This window comes from Pinus tabuliformis, chromosome 4_1 (genome assembly GCF_031772625.1).
Source record: "Pinus tabuliformis cultivar Carrire ecotype Pingquan chromosome 4_1, CPIR1, whole genome shotgun sequence".
Classification (NCBI taxonomy): Eukaryota; Viridiplantae; Streptophyta; class Pinopsida; order Pinales; family Pinaceae; genus Pinus; species Pinus tabuliformis.
The window spans coordinates 524,981,329-524,992,235 of record NC_142303.1 but is presented as its reverse complement, the minus strand read 5'-3'; the positions used below and the strand labels follow the sequence as shown (position 1 = coordinate 524,992,235).

The following is a 10,907-nucleotide window of genomic DNA, read 5'->3' as shown; positions in this document are numbered from 1 at the left end:
TTTCTACTACTTACCCACTTACTCATCCTACCATTTTTTCTTCACTTTATTTGGGTGCATTTAGGCTAGCAAACCCTTATCAATATTTTTCTTTTCTTTACAAAATAAACTATCTAATTCTAACCTTATATCATCCAAGGGCTCATATTAAACTGATGAACTCCTTTTATTCACTCTACCTATCTAATGATCTGCCAAGATTACACTGTTTGGTCAGATTTATTCACTACCTATAAACATAAAATTCAAAGTATGAAATAACCAAGTTTAAACATTTTTACTATCATGGATTGTGGCATAAGTAACAAGCTGCACACAATCATTTATTATGCATAAAAAGTAAATAGTAGTGGAATTTTGATTTGCACACTTTCATGGTCTCTTTTTGTCTTTGGGGTTCATATATTTTTCATTTTTTGACCTTTTCATTCTTTTTGTCCTTTGATTATTCTTTTAGGACATAACCTCTTTACATTTTTTGATTTTTTTAATATGGAAAACATTTGCAGAAAGCAAATGTATGTACAATATTACAAGGCTTAACCTTAGTCATTCAAAATTATGACTCCTATTGGTATAGGAACCTAACAGTGACAATGCAACCCTCAGGTGAGGCAGGAGCGAAGCCACGAACCACTCGTGGTGCTACCCATCCGTCAAATTCATATTAGCTTCGCGGATTTTACACTTCAATCTCTGATCTAATTCCCAAGGGGTCTCGTTTAGTTTCATCGCAATTTCCTTGAATCCCACAATTGACTGCGCTTCAGACTTAGGCCTATTGAATTCCTTATTCAGTGCGGTCTGGATCTCTGCGAGCTTAGCTGCCTGGTTTCCATTAGAGTACTTAATGTACCAGGTTAGCACGTGATACTATAAATCACTAACCAACATCATCTTCTTCATGTGGTCATCCGCAATGCCCAGAGCTTCCCATACAACCTTTATGACAAACCAAAATTGGTCTGGGTCCTCATTCCATATGCCCTTAAATACAGGTAGTTTTACGGAGTTCGCCATATTGAACAGTGGAGGTGGCGATGGTGTGGGTGATGAGGTGAGTGGTGGAGGGGAGGATTAAGGTGGTGTGGATGGATGTGATGAGGGCGGAGGTGGTGTAGGTATTCACGAGAACCCTTGTCTTATCAACTGACTAGCGCTAAGGGGAGAAATCTACGGTGTCCCTTCAATGTCACTTAAAGGGAGTCCGATTAGTGGGCTATACTCAAGACCTTTTCTTCCTCCGTCCCTGAAATTTTTTTTGCTTCGCGTAGCTCCAAACATCAAGGTAACCGCATAACCCATTGTTCACACAAGAGCATCTTAATCCAAGTATTCAGTGATTTTAAATACTTACCTTGCGGTCCTTTGAAGAAGCGATGCTCTGCTTCACTGTAACTAACAGAGGTATCGACCGCGAACTCGGTCACAAATCCTCCTATGATGCGGTCGAGCCAATGGTCAACAACGCGCATGATCTTATCTTCAGAATCTTCTAACCTCCGTACTAGCTCCGATGTCCAAACAATCGACTTGTTAAGCCTCCACCTTCCTTGACCGTCTGCCAACTTCGTGATCCACTTGTATAACTCAACTAGGAAGGAACAGAAGAAGATTTCGTGTATTTCTGTGTAAAAGTATCTATCTAAGCATTGTTCTTACATCAATCGTGGGCTCTTGTTTTCTTGCGCCGCGAATTTGTGGATCTTTCTATCTAACCAGCTTTCAATTTCTTTCTTAGTTGGATTCTAATAATATGACATCACACATCTCTCATGCAGATCCCGGTCCCGACAACAAAACCATTTGTTGGCTTGACGGGCCCTGACCCGAGTTCAGCGTTAGTCAGCGAAGCAAATCCCTACACTACTGGCCCTTTCGACATCAGCCCACAAAGCATAGATCGAAGTCTCACCGGAAGCAGTATGGGGGGATGCAGGAACCAAGTTTCCGCACCCTAAGATGGTCGTGATGTTGGTCTATACTTTTCGATCCTGCCTTTGTGCAAATCGATAAGTCTTTAGGGCTTATCGATGTCCCTTCTCTTCCGTCCTTTAATACCTCCACAAAGGTACTCGATTGATCTTTGAAAAGCCCTAACCTGAGGTCCATGCACTTACGCGTCTCTATGATTGAGTTATTGTATAAGTTCCCAAGTTATCTTAAGTTTTACCTAATCTACCATGCATTTACAGTTACCTTCGCGTAATTCTTTACTCTTGCTTGCGTTCAATTAACAAATATAATCAAATACATTCGTGCATCAAATAAGCATTATAATGTAAACCCAGATCGTAACATAATATAATCAAATGCATTAAATAGAGACAAAATACACAATGATTGCAGAATAATTCTCTTTATTGATATCTCAACTTTAGTACAGACTCTATCCGCCCTGCGCACACAACTACAAGGATCCGCACACTCAGCTGCGGACTTCCACCCTAAGCCTCTGCACACTTAGTTGTAGAGCCTCTACCTATGCTAAGACTCAAGAACACTTAGAACTTCTTACCCAAAATCCTTCCTCTTCTTGCCACTCTCTTAGACTCTTCTAAGACTCCCTTTTTATACAATCCCATGGTTCGCGGACCATGGGTGGATCTTTACAGCCGGCATGATACAAAACAAGGGTGAACAACCCTTTGACCTCTTAGCGCTCTGAGACCACAAAATGTGGAGACTTTACATATTTATTATGAAATTTGGGCCTTTTGCCCCAAACATGGTCTTTTAGCCCCAAAACTGGCTCATGGGGGAATCCGTTCCCAACCAAATAAGCATAGAAATCCTTACTGCACCAAGCTTTATGTGTTGAAGATAGAAGTCTTGAAGCATTATGCTCTATGTGAGGGATTACTCTTCTCTCTTATCCTCTTTTACCCACTCTGCAAAAGATTATTAAGCGATAAGACCTTGAAGCTCTTGGCCTCCACTATTTTTATGCTTATTTCTGAGATCTGAACTAGTGAAGAAGTATCAAAAATCTATGTTTCGTTTCTTTGGATTAATGAACCAACCTATTTCCTATGTACATATGTATCCATAGATCATAAGTGTTGTCTCCAGTTTCCTATAAATCATTTGAGACACACCATTTTAGATGTGCCCAGGCACTGGTCTTGAAGCAATCCAAGGTTGTCTCTGGGAGATACAACAGACCCCTTAGAATCTTATATATAAAAAGGAGGTTTTTTCATTTGAATCATCCAAGAATTGTCCATTTATGTAATGTAAAGGAGGCTTCCACCTCTAAGAGGATATTTTTTAAGTCGTTGATCTATCTATTTGTGAGTTGGTTTCATAACAATCTTGTAATACTTTGGCAAGAATTAATACTCCTCAAACTTTCAAGATAAAAGGATATATCAAGAATAAAAAGATAATAGTTCTTATTGATTCAGGAAGTACCCATAATTTTATTCATTTTAAGATAATCGAGGAGTTGAATTTCTTTCTATATCCAACACAAAAGTGTGAAGTGATGGTTGTAAATGGAGGAACTATAAATTGCTTAGGGAAGTTCCATAATATCAATATAACCATGGGGGAATATGTATTGAATATTCCAATGCTTTCCATTCCAGTGGGTGGTGTTGATGTTGTATTAGGAGTCCAATGGTAACAATTTTTTGGAATGATAGCTTTTAATTTTCAAGAACTTTTCTTGAATTTTTTCTAAGAATGAAAGGAAATTGAATTACAGGGTATCACGGGGAAACCCAGTAAGATAATTATATCTAATGGCATGATAAATCTTTTGAAGAAGGAGCATTGAGGGGTAATTGCACAATTATGCTCACTAGATGTTCAAACATTTAAGTCATATGTTTCTCCAGATCTCTAAAGAGTCCTTGACAATCGTTACAAGGTATTTGAGACTCCCAAAGGTCTCCTAACTATTCACAATCTCGATCATGCTATTCAATTGATTCCTAAAAGTGTTCCTCCAAACATCAAACCTTATAGATATCCCTATGCCCAGAAAAGTGAAATTGAACGTGTGGTTGTAGAAATTCTAGAGGCAGGTATAATTCAACCTAGTCAGAACTTCTCTTCTCTTGTAGTATTAGTGCACAATAAGGATTGATCATGGGGTATGTGTCCTAATTATAGAGAGATCGATAAGCTCACTATTAAAGATAAATTTCCCATTATTGTCATTGATGAATTGTTGGATAAATAACATGGAGCAATTTACTTCACTAGGCTAGATGTTCACTCAGGATATCATCAAACTAGAATGAAGATAGAAGACATATTGAAAACAACATGAAGAACTCATGAAGGTCACTATGACTTTTTTATCGTACCTTTTGGTCTTACAGATGCACCTTCCGCATTTCAAGGTTTGATGAATTCTATTTTCAAACCCTTCATTAGAAACATCATCTTCAACATGTTGACAGGGTGCTCAAACTATTGGAGGAGAAACAATTGTATGCAAAACCCTCCAAATGTTTCTTAGGGTATAGGAAATGGAATATTTAGGTCATATTGTATCTCGTCAGGGTGTTAAGGTAGAAACTAACAAAATTAAATCCATAAAGGAATGGAAAATCCCCACAACCTTAAGGCATCTTTGAGGATTTCTTGGGTTGACATGGTATTATCACAAGTTTGTTAAGAATTATGGGAAAATAGCAGCACCACTAACAACATTACTAAAGAAAGATGTATTTTTTTGGACTCCAGAAGAAACTAAGGCCTTTGAACATCTTAAAGAATCAATGTGCTGAGCTTCAGTCTTAGCTACACCAAACTTCACAAAAACCTTTATTGTGGAATGTGATGCCTCAGGAAATGGCATTGGTGTTGTTTTAATGAAAGAAGGAAGACCCATTGCTTTTGAAATTTGTCCAATCAAAGGAAAGTATTTACACAAACCTATTTATGGGAAGACACTTCAAGGTAAAAATAGATCATGATAGTCTTAAATACTTCATGGAATAAAGATTATCTTTAGAATAGCAACAAAAATGGGTCACAAAGATGCTAGGTTATGACTTTGAAATCATCTACAAAAAAGGGAAGCAAAATGTTGTTGCAAATGCACTCTCAAGAAGAGATGAGGACGTGGAAGCATTTCTCTGTGCCATTTCTATTATCCAACCTGATTAGATAAATGAAGTAAGGGATGAATGGAAGAATGACAAAGAGGTTTGGACACTCATTCAAAATTTGCAGCAAGATCTTGTTACATCCGATACATTTATCTGGAAAAATGATTCATTATGGTACAAAGATTGATTCTATATATGTAAGAACTCCCAAATGAAGCAAAAGGTTCTTTTGGAATTGCACACCTCTCCTCTAGGATGGCACTCAAGATTTTTAAAAACTTACCACAGGGTTAAGAAGGAGTTTTTTTGGTATGGCATTAAATCTTATATTCAAATGTTTGTGGCAGAATTTTTGGTTTACCAACAAAATAAAGTTGATACAATTAAGACCTTGGGTCTTTTACAACCATTAGTAATTCCAAGTCAGCTTTGGGAGGAAGTTTCAATGGATTTTGGTGGCCTGGGTGCAGGCGATATGGACAAATGTTCAAACCTTGATACAATTTCCTCTAATTCTGGTTGAATCCCTTCTTCAATCCCAACTAGAGTATCAGTCATCTATTCCTAGACTGACTGTTTTATAAATTTCCCCTTTTTAGCCACTATTACCAATCCTTTTCCCTTAATTGGCCCAACCCTTGTTATTGGGTGCAATTTCATAACAGAGGCCCTTTTTAGCACTATCAACATTGTAATTCCATAGGAATTACATCATACACTATCGGCACCGTTGGAAATGGCAACAATGCAATTATGCGTAAAATACACTATCGGCGTTGTTTTCCCAAAGGAAATGCGTTAACATGCAAAATACACTATCGGCGGGGTTATTCCATAAGAAATGGAATAACACTATTGGCACTTCGATTTAACACTATCGATGTTGTTTTTCCCAAAGGAAGGCGTTAACATGCAAATACACTATCAACGGGGTTTATTCCATAAGAAATGGAATAACACTATCGGCACTTCGCTATCGGCGATTCCCCGATGCAATATAACTATAACGCTTATCGGTGATCACAATCGGCAGGTTCAACACTCCCTTTACACATAACAATGTGATGCGATAACGCTTCACGGACCTGATAGATTTTAAATCCTCCTCTATAATATTTCAAATCCGGTTGTATCGCAATATCGGGTTTCGGCGGTTCAATAAGCCCAGTTCCTCTCCACTGAAGCGATGTGATGCGATAGTGCTTACGGACCCGATATGGATATAAGCCACACTTTATAAGATTTCAAGTCCGGATTTCAAATTCGGACTATGTTTTCCGTTGTTTCTTAGTGTAAACAGGAATTTAGCTTGCGGGACTAAAACGATGCATAAATTGGAAACATAGCATGCCGATATGAAGGAAAAACACTCAAACTGACTCTTATCAGAGTATTAATTGGAAAACCAAGCTGAACCACTGTTATAAAGACTTAAAAGAAAGTGATGCGTGAATGCCAAAGATACACATAAATTCAAGATTTAACTGATAAACAGATGTTTAGATGCACAGAAAGGGTTTCAGAGATCACAATGCCTCCGGGATCGACCAATACATAGAGATATCCTCCTCTTTCCTTAAGCAATATGAGATAAAACCACTCGGTCAAAATCCCTTTACAATAGCGTGAAAGTTACATAAATACTGGTTCGTCTTAACAACCAGATCCTAATACAGAGGCTGAAATTTATTAATCCTATTTGTTCTGCGAGGTATTCTCCTCGAGAATCTCCACTACGCTAACTAATCCTATCTATTCTACGAGGTATTCTCCTTGAGAATCTCCACTACAGTTAACTAATTAACACTTATTACATCATGATCTAACCCTATATTCTAGCTCTATGCTTAACTAGAAAAACATGGAAATTGATGGCTAAAGGATCCCACTCCTTTGCTTGTAGATTTTTTTGTATTTTTGGAATAAGTTTGAAGTCTTTTCCCTCCAAGTCTCATGCTCCTGCATCAGACTCCTGAGGACAAAATTCTTCATGGGCTCCTGTCCATGAGCTCTTCTACAGAACTGCCCAACTTTTGTAGCATGTTTTCTGTTACCCAAGTAGCTTCAACAATTGGCTGATCCTTCCATTTGACCAAATACTAAAAGTACTCCTGTCCTCTGGTTTTCTTGAACAATTTCTTGTCCAAAATCCTTTCTGGCTATAATTCCTTTGCTGTAGGTAACTGTTTTACCTAACCAATTTCTTGTGTCTCTTGGTCTTCTTCTGTATCATCTACAATTTCACCTTCATACTTGCATAAATCAGCAACATTGAAAATTGGAGATATTCCAACATCAGGGGGTAATTCAATTTCATATGCATTTGCAGAAAATTTCCTTAATATTCTGCATGGTCCAATTTTCTTGAACTTCAATTTGTTATACTCCATCTTTGGAAATCTTTCATTCCTTAGGTGTGCTAAAACCAAATCTCCAACTTCAAAGTTCACCTCTCTTCTTTTCACGTCTGCTCTAGTTTTGTACTTGATGTTGCTATCATGTAGCTGTTGTTTCATTTGTTCATGTATTTCTTGCATTTCTGAAGCAAAATCTTCTCCCTCTGCACTTCTCATTTTATCTTTTCCCAAGTTTCTTAACTGAGATACTCCTCTTGGGTGCATTCCATAAACTATATGGAATGGACTCTGCCCTGTACTCCTCTTAGGTGAGTCATTATATGCATATTCAGCCTGTGCCAATACTTGATCCCACTATTTTAGATTTTTTGCAGTAAGACTCCTTAAAAGATTACCCAAACTCCTTGTTAAACACACACATGGCAAAAAGAGTATGAAAGATAAAACATGAGAGTACATTTTTTATTAACAAATGATATACATTTATAGTACATGCTGTGACCATTGGGTTCCACATCCCAAGGTCTCTTTGACTTCCTTAGTATATTCTGCTTCCACACTAACCCATAGAGGATTAGGTGTCCAACATTCCCCCCTTAATCCGAAGGGTTATGTATGAGTCCAAGAAGAGAGTTGTAGTAAAAAATGTGCAAAAATGCATGGCAGCACTAGGCTGAATGTGCTCTCTAAAATGTTGGTATAAGGAGCGGTGGTTTAAGGATAACCACCAACACTGGAATGCTTAGTGCAATTCTTAGAACTCTTCCAAAACTGGCAAGAAGCTGAAGTCTTCTTCTAGAGGAAGTTATCCTATTGTTTTGAAGAGGGAAACCTTCAACCATGAAAGGAGGTCTCACCCCGCATAAAAGGGAGAACTTCAACCTGAAAAGGGAAGTCTCAACCTGTGATGGTTTAAGGATGACCAAAAACTCTGGAATGCTTAATGCAATTCCTGGAACTCTTCCAAGTTTTGCAAGAAGATGAAGTCTTCTGCTAGAGGAAGTGTCCCCAATTCTATTCTTGGAATTCTTCCGAAACTAGCAAGAAGCTGAAGTCTTCAGCTAGAGGAAGTGTCCCAGATTCTTTAAAGAGGCATTACCAACTGAAGGCATGCTCAGGGGCATCTTTGTCTCTGGCTACAACTCTGAAACTGGTGTGGCAGGTTGTGGCTCAGGCTCACTTGATGTGACTTTGAAGATTGTAGATGACCATCATTTCCCCCCCTGTCAGATACAAGGTGAGATGATGGAGAAAAATCAACTATAATACTGTTCAATACTCTTGAACAAGTTCTGATATGTGACTGAAATATCTTCTTGGCTGTTAATGCCCATTTCCAAGAAGCGATCCATCCAAGATGAATCCTTGTTCTTGCAGGAGGTTTGTTTCTGAAGCATCTGTTCGAAGGATGACTGGTTTTATGTCAATGCTTACATGGATGAAGATCAAAACAATGATATTTGATGTGGCCAACTCGGTCACAGTGTTGGCATTTCACAATCTGTTGTTGTTGTTGTTGCTGTGGAAGAGGGGTAGAATCTGGAACAGCTGGAGGTGAACTGTCATGAGGAGCAGGTGAAGATGAACCATCCTGAAGAAATCCAGCACTTTGAAATTGGATTGGTTTGGAGTAGTCTGGAATATGAAAGGACACGTCCTTGTCATATCCAAGACCAGTTCTGTGCTTGTTGTGGACAAGCTCTTTTCAGGATCTGATGACCGACTTGGGAAGCGCAGACTGAATTTCTGCATTTGCATGTACAACTGCTACTTTATTGGGCACTGGATCTGAATGAACTTCAACAATATTGACTTGCTGTTTATGGGAGTCTGTTTCATTGTTCTGAACAAAAACAGGTTCATAATGATGACTCCTCTGTTTTTAATTCTTCTTGTTGAAGCTGAGATTCAAGCTTTGAAAATTCAATCTTGTCATGTACATCTTGTAAAAAACTGTGAATATCGGTGAGAAGATCCTTACTTATTTTGATTGTATTATCCATAGCAGAGAGTATTAGATTGTCTAGTGACTCTAATATTGCACCAATTGGAGCCATTTTTTTTTATAACCTCAAAAAATAGTAAAACAATGAGGATCTCAACACACTCCAAACTCTAATACAATGCTAAGACAAAGAAGCTCTCAATAGTCTCCACTCTCCAAATTAAATAATAGACAATTGTTTATAAAATTAAATAATGTGCTGACGACTGCTCAATGCTACACTCTGAGCTCGACCAAAAATTGGACAAGATATACTATTGATTACTTGCCTATCGAACTGCTGTACATATGGATCAAAGAATTCATTCATTATTGTATGATGGACTAGAGCGCTGATGGATATTATCTACATCTTTGTGATGAAAATCAAAACCTCGGGTGGTGAACCCATATCAGTGTATCAATAAACCAATATAATTTAAACACCATAATACCACTCGATTGGTTGAAGAACATCTAACATAACATATTTTATAACGCCAACTCCAAACCTCTGATTCATGCTCCCAAAGAAGTCAACATTATTATACAAGGAAGTCCCCAGCCATGCTTGCCTAAAAAGTCTTGAACAACTTCCTTAATAGCCAAATTCGGGGCCAATTGCTCAGCTTTAAGTGGCTCCCGTGTAATTGGATCAAAGTTGCCAACCTTCCGTAGATGTTCCAAAATAACTGCTCTCTCATATGTAACTCCACTAGGAGTTACCACTGGATCCCGAAAGATGTCCAATGTAATTTTGCAACACAGATATTCAGGTACCTCATTAGGAATATCCGCCTCCGCTGCTTTGTCAAACACGTCAGAGAGTAATTTCATTCATTCCTTGTGAGTAATTTCTAACTCAACTTTCAGAGAGTTTTCACAGCTTTCAGATTTTCCTTCCAAATCATTTGATTCTCTACCATCACTCTGTGTGCTTGTTGTAACCCCATTATCGGATGTACTTTCTAATTCATGCTGCAGAGCCCTTTCACAAATTGCTCGTAACTCTTGTTGTTTTTGTAGACGAAGGCGTGAAGTAGACTCCCACTCTAAATATCTTGCTTTTGCAAGTTCCTACCAGATCTCCTCCACCATATAACTTGATGGATTTGCACACAATTCAAAATCGAAATATTAAATCTGAATCGTTTGATTTCCAATTAATTCAAATTCGATGGCCTCTATATCACGGCGCGTAGTATTAAATCTATACTGTCGGATTTGTCATCAATTTACATTGGATGAACTCTATATCAGAATCCACGGTATTAAATTTTCGTCGAGGGTGGATATTAATGGCAAGAGATATTTCCATGGTAACATACATACACGCAGCATCCACATAGAAATTTTCCGGCAAATAACGAATTACAGGAAACACGGAGTATCATGTACTAATTTGACCATTGCAATGTAAGCTGGATAAAAAATGTGGCCCGAACAAAATATATCCAACACATATCATTGAGACGACTCGTGAGAGGATAAAGAGTATTA

The 10,907-nt window shown here is 38.1% G+C and overlaps 1 pseudogene; it reads right to left on the bottom strand.

Annotated features, from left to right (window-relative positions):
- Positions 1–9,926: 9,926 nt before the first annotated feature.
- On the bottom strand, positions 9,927–10,541 carry LOC149176900 (E3 ubiquitin-protein ligase CHIP pseudogene; annotated as a pseudogene).
- Between the last annotated feature and the right edge of the window lie 366 nt (positions 10,542–10,907).